This window comes from Anomalospiza imberbis, chromosome 23, assembly GCF_031753505.1.
Source record: "Anomalospiza imberbis isolate Cuckoo-Finch-1a 21T00152 chromosome 23, ASM3175350v1, whole genome shotgun sequence".
Classification (NCBI taxonomy): Eukaryota; Metazoa; Chordata; class Aves; order Passeriformes; family Viduidae; genus Anomalospiza; species Anomalospiza imberbis.
In genome coordinates this window covers 7,991,772-8,004,987 of record NC_089703.1, presented here as the reverse complement: position 1 = coordinate 8,004,987, position 13,216 = coordinate 7,991,772, and the positions used below count along the sequence as shown (strand labels likewise).

The 13,216-nt window shown below is 51.0% G+C and overlaps 1 protein-coding gene across 33 annotated transcripts in view; it reads left to right on the top strand.

The window, feature by feature from the left end:
* Positions 1 to 13,216, top strand: part of CASZ1 (castor zinc finger 1) — a 273,107-nt gene that overhangs the window by 192,697 nt on the left and 67,194 nt on the right. For 2 of the 33 annotated variants that reach the window (XM_068171688.1, XM_068171669.1), the window contains one exon: positions 4,899 to 5,001. The exons of the other annotated variants lie outside the window; for them this stretch is intronic. The gene's annotated coding sequence lies outside the window, so the exon portion shown is untranslated. The remainder of the gene's footprint in view (positions 1 to 4,898; positions 5,002 to 13,216) is intronic. 33 annotated transcript variants of the gene reach the window in all.

Genomic DNA, 13,216 nt, shown 5'->3' with positions numbered 1-13,216 from the left:
TTCAGTGAGGACTGGATCAATTTGGACGTCTTCAGCAATAAAAAATGCCGATGTCGTCCTAATTCACTAGGCCCCGAGATGACAGCAAATTTACATTTTTTAATTAAACTAGCAGCCAGTTTTTATGAGAGGGGGCTGGGTTATGCAAATCAAATGGTTGTGTACGAAAGATTAGGAGAGTTTGGGAATAAATTCCACAAATGCTAATAAAAAAAAAGAGAGAAAATGAGAGGGGGGAGAGAGAGGGACATTGTTCCATTAGCCCCTTTTAGGCTGATTTCCCTAGGGAGAAAGCTATGGGGGTTGAGAGATGGAGGCAGCTTTCAGAGACAGGTAAAATCCATTTTGAGGATGGAGAGCCCCTTGGACCAGGACCTTGTCGCTCCCTGTTTTGTCTCTGAGGGCTTGCAGGGTAGAAGAAGGAAGAAACTGGTGACAAAAGAAACACTTGCTGGTTTCTAATCCCCATTCCTGCTTGACCAGTGATCCACAGGCTGGAGCAGTAGCTGGGACTGGCTTAAGGATGTAGAAGGTGCACAGTGCTCAGGTGCTTGAAGGGCACAGGTGGGTGAAGGGCTGGGCCAGGTCACCAGGGTGCTGCAAGAGGGTGGATTGGCAGGGAGACAGGGCAGTCCCTGGATGGGCAAAGCCCAGGGGCTACGCAAAGCTTCTCTGGACAGGCCCATCTTTGGGCTGACAGATGGTCACAGAGCAGGGCTACAGCTGGGATTGGTACCCTGGGGCTTCGTCTGCTTTGTGCAGCTCTTGTGGGTGGGCTTCTGGTCCCTGGCAGGACCTGCTGGTTGGAACAGGCAGTAGTGATGATCACAGGTGAGGGTCTGGACTGCTATTCCATGTAAGCACAGGCTTTATCTGCAGAGCAGAGTGTGTTTTGGAGTGGGATGGTGATGCTTTTCCCTCACCCAAACTGTGGAGCCCCTTGTTGCCCATCCATAGAGATCTCAGAGGCTGACTCCAGCTGTCAACATCTCTTTCCAGTGTTTTAACCTGGCACCAGTCTTCACCTCTTTCTCAAGGGACTTTCCGTCTTTTTTCATGTGATGTTTCCAGAAAATAAAAGTTTGTCAAGTCCCTTCAGGAAGAAATAGTTACAGTGAACAAATAACATGCGTTTCACTCACATAAAATATGTTTTTGTATAAGTTTACCAAAGAATTCCAAGTTCTTGTTGCATTTGGGAGTTAGGTGTGGTGGCTAGGTACCAAAGCAATTGTTTGCTGTGTTATGGAGAAACAAAACCAGAAAATTTCTGGAGGCTGGGAAACTGCTTAAAGCTTCTAGTCCTAAGGCAGTTTCATGCTTGGAATAAAAGCTGAACAACCCATGCAGGTTGGCAAGAGAAAGCAAAGGGTGGAGAACAGGAGATACAAGGGAAAAGGATGGGAACACTAAGGTCACTGGGTGCATTTTATGACGATCCCCTGAGGATTTGGTGCCTCACTAGAGAGCTTTGCCACCCATTCCTGGTTTTGGGGTGTGAAATGATGATTCACCAACATGCTCATGTTTTGCTTTGGAGAGGTGACATTTTAGCAGAGCCTCTCTTGTGAAATCAGTAAAAACACCAAGCTCCGGTGGCACATTTCTGGAGGTGTTCCCCACACCCAACACCTACATCCCTGTCACTCTGTCCTGAACATGCACGTCTGCCCTGGACACTCACCCACCTCCATGCTCCCGGACACTCACGTGCTGGTGGTGTGCTGAGCTTCATGTTCCCCAGGCTGCTCTCTCAAGGCATTGCCATGATGAACACTCTGGTCCTGTGCACTTGCATCATCGCTGCCACGAATTAATCCTTTTTGGCAGCAAGAGAAGATGGGTATGGTGTCAGTCCTGTGTGTTGTGTGTCTCTGTGCTCCCCCCAGTCTGCAGTGAAACCCCCGCTGTTTGCTGCTGGGGCGAATGGTGGCCTTGGTGTCAGCTTGGTCCACAGCCTCAGACAGACGGCTGTACAGGGGATTTTTGTAACACGCGTTTCTGAGCTGAACTAGGGCCAGGTTCAGCCTAAAACTAACAAAGAGCTCCAGAACAGGTCTGTGAGACATGGCAGAGTCTGAGGATTTGGTGTAGGATGAAGAACTCCTAATCTATAAAGTGGGCATAATCATCCTCCCTTGTGCAGCCCAGAGCCAGGGCTGGGCGCTCAGGGATGGAGATAAGTGAGTGAGGCCTGGCTGCTGTCCATGGATGGGTGCGGGGGGTCGGGCAGGAGCGCTCCTCCCTCCAGCCGGGGTGGGGTGCCTGGGGTGTGGGAGAGCTGAGCCCGCTCCCGCTTTCCGGAGCTTCCTGGGAGCTCCTGCACCCGCCTGCCCCATGGCACGTTTGGCATCCCAGCAGCCGTGGATCCAGGGTGGGTTGTCATGGACCCGCAAGGGGACCTCGCCAGGACCTAGGCTGGGAGGTGAAGAGCTACAGCTGGGCTGTTCTGTTGGAATGGTGCAGTGCTGTCAGCCCTGCTCCCAAAACTGGATGGGCCAGGGCAGAGCAGAGGAAGAACCAGGAGCTTTCAGCTTCCATACATGGGAAACTGTCAAAAGCCAGGTAGCAACACCAGCTTTTGTCTGGTATTTCCAGAAAAACCCGGCAGGACCTGGCATCCCAGGGCATAATTTATTATGGAAAAATAAAATAATAAAGTACCAATCCCTTTGAGGCCTGAGTCATAGAAGCATCTTCTCATTAAAGCAGCTCCACCTCTCTGCCTGGTGTTTGCCAGCTCCATGCCTATATGAATCCACTCCCTGAGCTGCCTCACCCAGGGCAGCCTTCCTCCTCCTCCTCCTCCTCCTGCTGCCTGTGCTTCCCCAGCACACCTCTCCTCCAGCACCCCTTCCCCTGTCTGGAGGAGCACGAGCAGTTCCACATCTCAAGGCAGATTCTCCCCAGGCCCCCCGTCTTTGGACCAGGTGGATGTTTTGTTGGTGTGTGGTGTGTATCTTCATCTTTTCACCCACCCTCCTCCCACCCCTGTGCTATCAGGTTCTCTGGGCATGCCCTGGCTCCCACATGCCCTTCTCCTGGCCATGTGTTGTGAAGGTGTGTGTGGTATCTTTCCATGGCTCGAAGCTCTCTTCCAAGTGGCCCTCTGCAAGCAGGGAAAGGAGAGGAAGCTGCTCCTGGAGTAATTACCATCTGCATGTCCCGAAGGCAGGCAGCAGATGTTAGCAGAGGAGGACCGGATTGGAAGAGGGTGAGGGAGCAGAGGCTGGGGAAAGGGGGTCTGATTTTTCTTCTCGGTTGCATATGAATATTTTTAACTGAAACTCAGTAGGACAAGAATCCCAGTTCTGCAAGCCGATCCATGCACTTGGAAACTTTAGGGGAAAGCTCCTTTGCTCGCTCTTGCTGTGTTTTCTGTCATTCACTCTGCTTTTCTCAGCCTTTTTTATGCTGCACTATTTAACTTTTCTTACTAAATAGCTTTCCTTTATGTCCTTCTTCCTTTCCATATTCCCACAGACCTGTCACTCTTTGTCACTCTCCTGGACTTCCATTCTGTCTTTGATTCTGTCTTGCTTTCCCTTTCCTTCCCCTGTCTTCCATTGTCTTACTCTATTTTTCATTTTCCCATTTTTCTGTGGGCTGATATTCAGATGAGCAAACTTCTTCCAGTTAAAGGAGGTCATGAATATTAGGATTTTTCTATCAAACAATGAAATATGGCTCAAATTACTCTAAAGAATAGGGCCCTTTTCATAAACCACCTGCTGGTTTTTTTTGAAAGAAAGCACAACCACTTGCCTGTATGCTCCAAGCAGTTGTCTCACATCTCTACCGCGCCAAGCTTTGCCGTTCCAATTTCTTCTGCTGAATTTGTTGCTCTTGGTGGAGTAAGTCTGCTCTTCCCAGACTGCCAGCACCCAATGAGTCTGGGTTTGGACAGGTTGGGACAGGATGGGGATTCTGGCAGAATCCCCACTACTTTAAATGTTGGTTTGTGATTGTGCTTTTTTGATTGCAGTGTATATATTTTGGGGTTTTATTTTTGTTTTCGACAAACAACATTCTGGTTTGAAACTCATTTGGTCTGAAACCTCTCAACTTGACTGAAAGATCTCATACATATGTTAGCACCCAGTGAGGCATGGAAACACATGGACCCCCTCACCTTCTCCTTGTCCTGCTGATGTGGACCAGCCGTAGCTCCCCAGCATGAGGAGGCTGTGCTGCAGGTGACCTGCTCAGGCCTGGACACCAACCCAGGCTGTGGTCATTTCCTCTTGGCTCTGTCCCTTTCCTCCCAGCCACAGTTTCAGAAAAGGGCCACTGAGCACAGTGGCCACAGCTGGCTCTGGGAAAGCCAAGTTTGTGCTGCATGAGATCCTGCATTCCTTGTGGTCCTGGCCGTGCTTAACTGGACGGTGCCGTGCCTTTGCCAGGGCAGCACCAGAGCAGCAGCTTGGCCACTCAGCAGGGACATGGAGTGGTGGAGCTGTGCCCCAGGGACCTGGAGAGCTGCAAGCAGAAGAGCCTCAGTGCTCCCTTGGGAGTTGCCATGAGGCAGTCATGGGTAATGCCAGAGACAGGGACAACAGAGGACACCAGCTTCTCTCAGACTTACGTTTTGTTTTCAGTCCAGCCTATGTATACTCTTCATAGTTGCTATTTTTTCCCCGGTTACATGAATGTGTCTTGTCCTTGCTGTCTTCCATCTTCCCTCAGCAAACCTTGCCGTTTTCTGCGTGTCTTTGCTGGGAAGTTCACAGTACCATTCCTCCTGGGCAGAGACCACACTTCTCTGAGGAGGCACCTCTCACTGGTGTGCTCCTTCCAGGAGCCTGCTCCAGCCCTTCCACCCTCTCCCACCTGCATTTCCCTGGGCAGAAACTGCACACACAGCCTGGGCTGTGTGAACACGGAGTTTGTTTTGCCAGGGTGACCTGTTTAATCATCTCATTTTCTGGTGGCCGTTTATTCCTCGTTTCCACGGTTACAGCCCCATTAAGAGGAGAAGCAATAAGGCAGCGAGTCAAACAGGTAATAAAAACATTAAAGCCATGTGCGCACTGGGAGGGAGGGAGGGCGAGCAGCACTCAGTGAGACGAGACGGGCTGTGCCAGGGAGACAGAAGGGTCACAGGAGCCTGTGCACAGTGTGATGACACCCAGCTCATGCCCAGCCTCTGCAGGGGCCTGACGGCCAACAAAGTGTCCTACAGCATCCCACAGCATCCTGCCCTGCTCTGTTGGAGTGTGCTGGCACTCAGGAGAGTGTCACTGCCACCAGTGTGCTGCTCTCCCCACTGCTGTGCCACTAAGGCAGAGTTGCAAGTGGACAAAAGCACTCGAAATCACAGTGTACTCTTTCTGAATTTTCTTTCAGGGCTCTGACTGTCTGAAAATTTCTAACTTTCTGTTTAGTTCTGGTGATGCTAGTGGACCCAAACACTTGTCCCTGTAACAGCTCTACCATGGCCCTTGCCAAGGTACCTGCTCTTGCAGGTGTCGGCTGTGCTGCTCCCCTGCAGAGCCATGGCTCTGCACAGTTTCTGAAGTAGGACTGACTGTCCCACAGGCTGCACCGAGGTATTCACAGCCAGCTGCCTGAGCCAGCACAGCCTAGAGTACTGTCACACTGGTTTGAGGCTTTCCTAGGTGGAAATACCTGTTTATGGAAGGCCATATTTCTGCAGCCTCCAGGAGAAGGTCAGATGCCATGGAAACAGGATAGCCAGGTCTCTGCTCCGCAGCAGCCCTGCCAGCAGTGGCTGTAGGCTGGGGAATGGGTGGGAGCTGCTCGCCCGGGAGAGCGGGGGATGCCTTTTAGGCCATAGGAAGAAATCAGGGGAGAACTGTGGAGGGCGGGTGGCATCGCTGGGAATTAGGTCTCTCCTGCTAGGAGGTATCCCCAGATTTCTGGGTTTTCATTATGGGCTCCTAAAAAGAAAGCAGCAAAATAAATAAACCTAAAGCAGCAGCTCTGGAGTGAGGAGAAGGCAGAGCCCTGGTATCTCGAGAGAAAGAGGAGAACTGTTTTCAGCTCACTTCCCTCCAGGCAGCGTTCCTCAGGGAACCCCTCAGGGCTCTTGGAAGGTGGGAGCCTTTTGATACTTGTTATCCCAAAACTGACTTGGCCAGCAATGAGATGGTGGCCTCTCTTCCTTTGGGAAATTTTGGGCTAGATGAACTCCTGGGTGTAAAACATGACCTGACTGGCAAAACCCAGCAAAGTTACTTTTCTCTATAATTTCTCAGCGGCCATGGAGGCCAAACAGCATTGGATCTTAGATGATGAGATGTTGGGTTTGAGGTGGTAGGTCGCTGCCGTGAAGGAGCAGGTGCCCATGGGTGAGAGGATTCTGGCCTGTAAATAAGGGTGAGTTTCACTGTGGATGAAAAGAGGTTAAATATAACAGTCCTACTCACATAGGTGGCACAGCACTGACAGCAAAACAAAAATATTCAGAAAAGAAAACTATATAGGAGAGCAAGAAAACAGTCACAGAACTGCAGTGAAATGGGGTGCTTTACCTGCTAGCTCTCTCTGTTGAAAGAGTCTGCCCTGTCACAGCACCGTTTTGCCCTGGTGGGATTTTAAAAATTTATTTCTGACATTGTTTTGGGTTTTACAGTTTCTTTTCTGCAGACTTTATCAGAAAGCATATTTGTGGTGAGAGCCTGTGAAAGGACCTGGCTTGCTGAGTAAATGTTCAACGTGGAAATGAGCTGCATGACCTTGAGGAGGGGAGAGGGAGGAAAGCTGACAGAAATTCATAAAAAGCTGAAAAAGAAAAGAACAAGGAGAAGGGAGGGGAGAGGAAAAAAGATAAAAGGCCTGGCCAGACTGGAAGAAGTCACACAAGAGAGGAATAATGGTCTTTCTTGTTACAGCAGTGACTGGACCTGTCCTATTGGGCATCTTAAAGAGCTCGATTCTAAGTTGTGCTCAGCACTGACACTTTGAAAAATAGGCCCATTTAAGGTGACTCAAGTTGGGCAACAAAAGTCAGTAGTCACTTTAGATCATCTTGGCCTGTGTTCAGAAGGGTGAATTTTATCCTTGGCGAAAGGCCAGTGGGAGGCCCTTCTGTGTTCTGTTCCCGTTCCCAGAATAGGACTTGGGGTGGCTCCTGGAGCTTGTGCCGGCCCTTTGGGGCAGGGGCAGAACCCACTCTTCTCAGGTTTTGGGCTGAGCCCTCCCTGTGCAGAAGGCAGTGGTCACTGTCTGGGCTCATGTGTCAATCCAGTTGTCTGTGGGCTTGAATTTATTTGTGGAATTTTTGGGGGGCTGTGGGTGTCTGGAGAAGGAGCTGGAGGAGCAATGTTTCTGTCCTCAGAGCAGAAACGGACAGTAGCAGCAGTGCAGGAGGTTTCCCAACCATCCTTGGAGTTCCTCAAGAATGTGAGATTGAGATAGAGGCACTTGCTTTAGAAAACTAATGAGGATGTCAATCAGAAAAGACCAACAAAACACTGTTGCAAGGAAGCAACTTGGAGTGGAAACACCCTGTTGTCACTAGCAGAGACCAAGGTGTGAGGTCCAAGCCCGCTCTGGAGCTTGGCTTTCCAGAATGCCTGGTTTGGGCTTGATGGTTTTACTTCAGTCCCACATCTAGTCCTGGAGGATCTAAAGTGGATTTAAAAGTTGTGTTGTAGGGATTGGAGAGAAATTGAGCACCAAGTTTCTGCAGGTTCGTACTCCTCTAGCATGTCCTTATTATCTGGATGACACCAGCTCCAGGAAGCCCCTCGGTCCTGCAGTCCTTGGCTCTGGTGCCATTTCCATGGAGGGATCTGGGCACACAAGGACCTGGCACCCAGCAGTCAGGGGGACTGGAGCAGAAAGCGTTGTGCTCTTCAGGGAACCAATGGCTTCTGCTACTTTTTTTGTTGTTTGAATGCATGAAAAAAGTGTAAATGCACTTAGGCTCCCCTTACTGCTCATTCTGTTGTCAATTTTTTGACTCCCCAAATTCTCTACATTTTCAAGGGGGGAAGTCTGACTTCAGTGGCATCAGCACTTCCAAACCACTGCACACTGACATAAGCAGTTCAGAGTGTGTGGCAAGGACTGTGCTGAAGCAGAGTTCTCATTTGTGTTGAAATAGGGCTGATCACCATTCTTTGGTTAAACCTGAATAGCTGCACTAATGGTTCTCATATACACATCTTTAAATTTTGGTTCATTTAGGTGGGGGGTCAATTTTTTTCCATAAGCCTGAAAATTGTAGAGTAAGATTTTCATCTTCACTGCTGCTATGGGAGAGCTCTACTGTATGGAGGGGAGCATTTTTCCTTTTTTTTTTTTTTTTCCCAGTTGGAAATGAAAGAAATCAAACTTTTTCCAGTAGGGAAAAGATGACCTCAAAATAATTTCTCTAGCAGTGCTGTGTGATGTCAGACGAGACAGTATGTGGCTGGGTGGGAAGTGCAGACAGCATGGGCACAAGTGCCTGACACAGGGGAAAACCATCAGTCCACGGCTTTGGGAGGAACTGGAGCAAAGTCACCAGCGCAGATGCCAGAACAAGGAACTGTAACTGTACATTTAATAGCTTTGGATGTTTGCTTTTATGTGACAGTTGCTGCTCAAGCAAACAGATTGGAGAATTCTAGACTTGCATGGATTTCAGGGATTTTATGTATATGTGCTCAGCACAGGACAGGAGTGGGATGGGAGCATAGGGGATTTTTCAACAGGAGAAGGGCCTTGTACCCTGCTCCTCTGTGCCCCTGTGCACCTTGATTTTATGACCTGAGCCTTCCCCTCCCACTCCTGTCTCTTACTCTTCCCTGAAGTCACTGTCCCTTCAAACCCACCTCACTCACCTGCTCCCTCTGGTCCCAGCATCCTCCACACTCCCCAGAGCATCCTCTGTCCTATTCTTCTGCTCCCTGATGTGTTAACCTGCCCCTGTGCCGAAATCCCCATCTGGAAGTCAAACAGCCATGCCCCGAGTGCCGGCCCTGCCCGGCCTCCCCTGCCCAGCTTGGGGTGCAGCTGAAACTGTCCTGTGAGAACTGCAAGGCAGAGGCATTTTCACAGTTTATTCTCCAAAAGGAGAGCCTGCAAGGGGTGAGGGGCAGACTCCTTGCAGTGAAGGTGTTAACAAATAGCAGGTGATTAAACATGACAAGCAGTGACATTTCTGTGTGGGGTTCTCAGTACCAGCAATGCCAAGAATGAAGCTATAAACCCTGACATTTTGTGTTATGCACTGAGGTTTTTAATAGACATCTTTGTCTCCCTCACCCCTGTTTGTTTCTTTTATTCCTCTATTCTCTTCTGTCCTCTTCTCCCTTTCCTCTCTCTTCCTGATGCTCACCCTGGCTCTGTCCCATCCCTAGTGCCCCCACCTCCATTTCCCATCCCTCCCTCCCCGCTCTCATCTTTGCTCTCTTGCTTCACCAGACTCATTTGTTCAATGTCCTTCACTTTAGTTTTTGTTTCTCTCTTCCTCCCTATTTTCTTGTTACACTTTTCCAAGATTTTTTGCTTGTCATGGCATCATTCACCCTTCCTTACTCTTGTCTTCCTCCTCCTAGCTCGGGTCTCTGCCATATGCACACGCTGGCAGTCTCTCACACATATGCACTCCCACACTTTATTGCACACACACTGGCTCTTCCCGCACACTTCCCTGCTCCCCCCACGCTCCCGCTCTCTCCTGCTCCGTCTCTCACATACGCTCACACTTGCTCTTTTCTTTCTGTGCTTCCCCTCTCCTGCTCTTCTTTGTCTTTGTTACTCCCTTCTGCTGTCATCCTCCCTCTTGTCTGTTCTTTTCCACTCTCTCCCCTTCTCCCTCCCTTTCCTTTCTCTTTTTGGGGTCTGATGTAATACTCTAACCATGGGCAGCCAGGCCAGTTGCTTGTCAGGGAGCAGGTGTCCCACCCCTGAGTGATGTTTTTGTTAATAACATTTTTGCCCTGACTCAGAAGCCGTCATTTTGGAGATCGGTTGGTGGGGTTTTTTTTAAGGACAGGAGCTGAGGAGGCTGAGCTTTTGGGAACAGTTGCTGGGTTTGTACTAAAAGGACTGCAACAGTTGTTCTGCTGAGCAAGAAACGTTGGAACAACTGCAGATTCTCTACCCCCCCCATCTATCCAAAGGGCATTTGGAGGTGACACCCAATGCACAGCCCCCCTTGCAGCCAGCTCTAATTGGAGCTGACGAGCTGCCACTCGTTCTTGGCTTTGGAAGTGGGGCACTTCTGCCACTGGAGGTGGCCCTACCCAGCCCTCTCTATTACAAAAAACATTTCCTCCTCTTCTGCCTTCTCCTGGTGGTGTTATGGGCACAAAATTAGGAAAACGCCCGAGTGACCAGAGCAGTCAAACACAGGGCTCTCCTCCAGCAGGTCACCTGGTCTCTGGAGCTCAGTAGCTATGGCCCAGCTACATGACCTGGACATAAGAAAGGGGTCTCCAGGAACAGAAGGATAAAAGGGTTCAACGGCGGTCATCAGCTCCCCTCTCCTTGGCCTGCCTGACTCGCTGTGTCGTACCAGGCTGTGATCCCTTTCATGCAGAGGCTGAGGCAGGGCATGATACTTCCCAGCACGCAGGATGGAAATGGTGTGGGCAGGTCCGTGGGAGCCCGTCCTCTCTGCTGAATCAGCCATGCTATTGCCGCCAAGGCCAAGACCTTCCTACCTGGCTGGCCCCAGTGAGATCCGCACTGCAGAAGGCACCACAAAGTGCCTCCTGGGGACTCGAGGCACCCCCAGATGCTCTTTGAGCAGCACAGCGATTCCTTCTCACACGGCTGCAGAATCTCTGCCTCCCCAGGTCCCTGGGGAAGATCTGTAGGGAGCTCCTGGAGAATTACCAGGCATAGGGTCTGTGCTGTGCATCAGGAATGTACTGGCCCATCGCTACAGCTGACTCCTCTGCACTGAGAGCACCGAGGGTGGGCGAGAGGCTCTCCTGGGTAGACAGAAAGGACAGAGGCTGGGGCAGCTCCTATGGGCAGGAGGTCCCCAGTGTAAGGGGCTTAGCAGGTATTTGAAATGAGTTCAAACTAAACTGCATCTTCAGTCCCAGTATTTCCTTTTCCTTGACTCTGCACTAATTCTAAAAATCAAACTACTTCCCCGTAAAGAACCACCTTCCCATAAAAGGGCCTCTCCCTCCCTTTCTGCCCAGGTCTTATTGATCAACTACCACAGACGGTGGCTGCAGCTTCAGTTGCCAAGTAGGGCAGATCAATAGAGACTCGATAGGATGGGATTTTTGGCAGCTGGAACATATATTTGTTCCTCCTTCCGTCCCACTGTCCCTCTGGGAAATGGTCGGTGTCACAGTGGAAGCAGGTGGGGCAAAGCTCCGTCCTCCCGCCTGCCGCTCACCTTGTCATCTGTCCTCTGTGCTGCAGCCCTGGGAGCAGAGGCCTCTGTTGGGAGCATCTGTGGGGCTGCAGAGAATGTGGGGCACGTGTGGAGACAGAGTAGTCCCACCCTGTGCTGGCTCCCCTGGCCCCCCCTCTGCTGCTTACCTTTTACAATGGCCAAGTTCACCCTTTTGTATACTGGGGCAACCCCGTGGGTCATTCCAGGCTCCCCAAAAGCAGTATTTGGTCTTTATTGCTTGCCCAGTCTCTTTATTCAACTAGTGTTTCTTCCCTGCCTGGATCCAAAGTAACTCCCTTCTGCCCTTCCCTGCTGTGGCATCAGTGCTGTTGTCATCTTTGCAGAGATGGGGAGGGCAAGGCACGGTGATGGGAAGTGACTTCCTGAAGGCCAGAGGGACTTGGTGCTGGATTTGGGGTTTGGGGCCGTGTTTCTGGCTGTCCTTTAGCAGCACTCAGCCCCATGGCCATGGGCTTGGGACAGTGCTTCCCCACCCAGAGCCTTCCCAGCCCGCCCTGTTTGTGTGGGACCAAACGCTGTGGGCTGGTCTCCAGCGTGAACTGGGGGAATGAGACGCAGAGGGGAGCACCGGGGAGGAGAGGGATGCTGTGCAGACTTGTCTTTCTCCATCCTCTCTGAAGAGCAGTTAGCTCTGCCATAAGATGTCCTTAACCCTTGCTAGCCCTCCTGGCTGCCCAACCTCTGGCAGGTGCTGAGCGCCGCGCACAGAGAAGTTAATGAAATGAGTATTTTGGGGAGGGGGGAGGGAGGCTCTGTACTGCACCCTGGGGCCCTGGGTTTATTAATGGTGACCTGCCATTAAAGACTAAAGTGCTAACCTGGTCATATTTAGCAGCTTTCAGTGGTATCCCAGTGGTCTCTGCCTGCAATATCAACTCCTGCTTTCCCCCGCAGCCCCAGCTCAGCAGGAGCTGACTCCAGAGTTTCTCTGCTACAATGAGTCTGGTGGGCAGCACTAAGAAGTCTCTGTGCTGCTGCTGCCAGACAGATTTCCACCTCCTCCTGCTGCTTCACACAGCTTCCCCCTCTTACTGCCAGGTCTTGCCAGGCAGCGCTTGGAAAAGAGGACCAAGTCCTGGCATCTTCATGATTTCCTTAATACAGACAGAGCCTGGGGGTCACTAGGAGAAGGAGATGTGCCAGCATGAAGCTAAGAGGGTTTGGTCATGAAGAAGAGGCATACTCGGGCTCTGCAAAGCATTTCCACAGAGCTCTCCGAGAAGGCACTGGCAAATTATCCCTCTGAGGTGGCAGGCTGGGAAGCGAGGCAGCAGCTCTGCCAGACCTGATTAAAACAGGACTCAAAGCTAACAGCTTCAGGTCAGAGCAGGAGGGCTGCTCCCACTGCTGCTGTCCCTCTTGCTCCAATCTAAGAGAGATGTGGAAAACCCAAGCCTGGGGGGATGTCCCTTAGGGGATATCAGCAGTTGTATATTGCATTGACAGGCACTTTAGAAAGATGCTGGGAGCTGCTGCTGCTGCTGCTGGTCCAGGCAGGGATCAGTGTTAGCAGAAGAAAAAAAAAAGCCCCAGAGTTTCCTTGAAGCTAATTCTGCTCTTGATGCTTCCCCAGAAGCAAGATCCTGCTGTGCTCCGTGTGCCAGCTGAGATTATTGCTTTCCCTGATCACTTCTTCCTGGATTAAAACCTCAGCACAGAGTATTTTGCAGTGTGTTATTCCAGGATACCCACTAGAAGCTGAACGTGGTGTAGACTCTGGCAGAGATACCAGGGAATCGTGAGGCACCTCCGGCTCAGGCTGCTCCCGCTGCTCAGTCAGGAGATGGGGGTGCACCTGCCCCCCGGCGCTTCTGTGTGGCCTGAGGTGCGGGCACAGAGAGCAAGGCTGTAGGGATTTTCCTCTCTCCAGAGAGCCCCGCA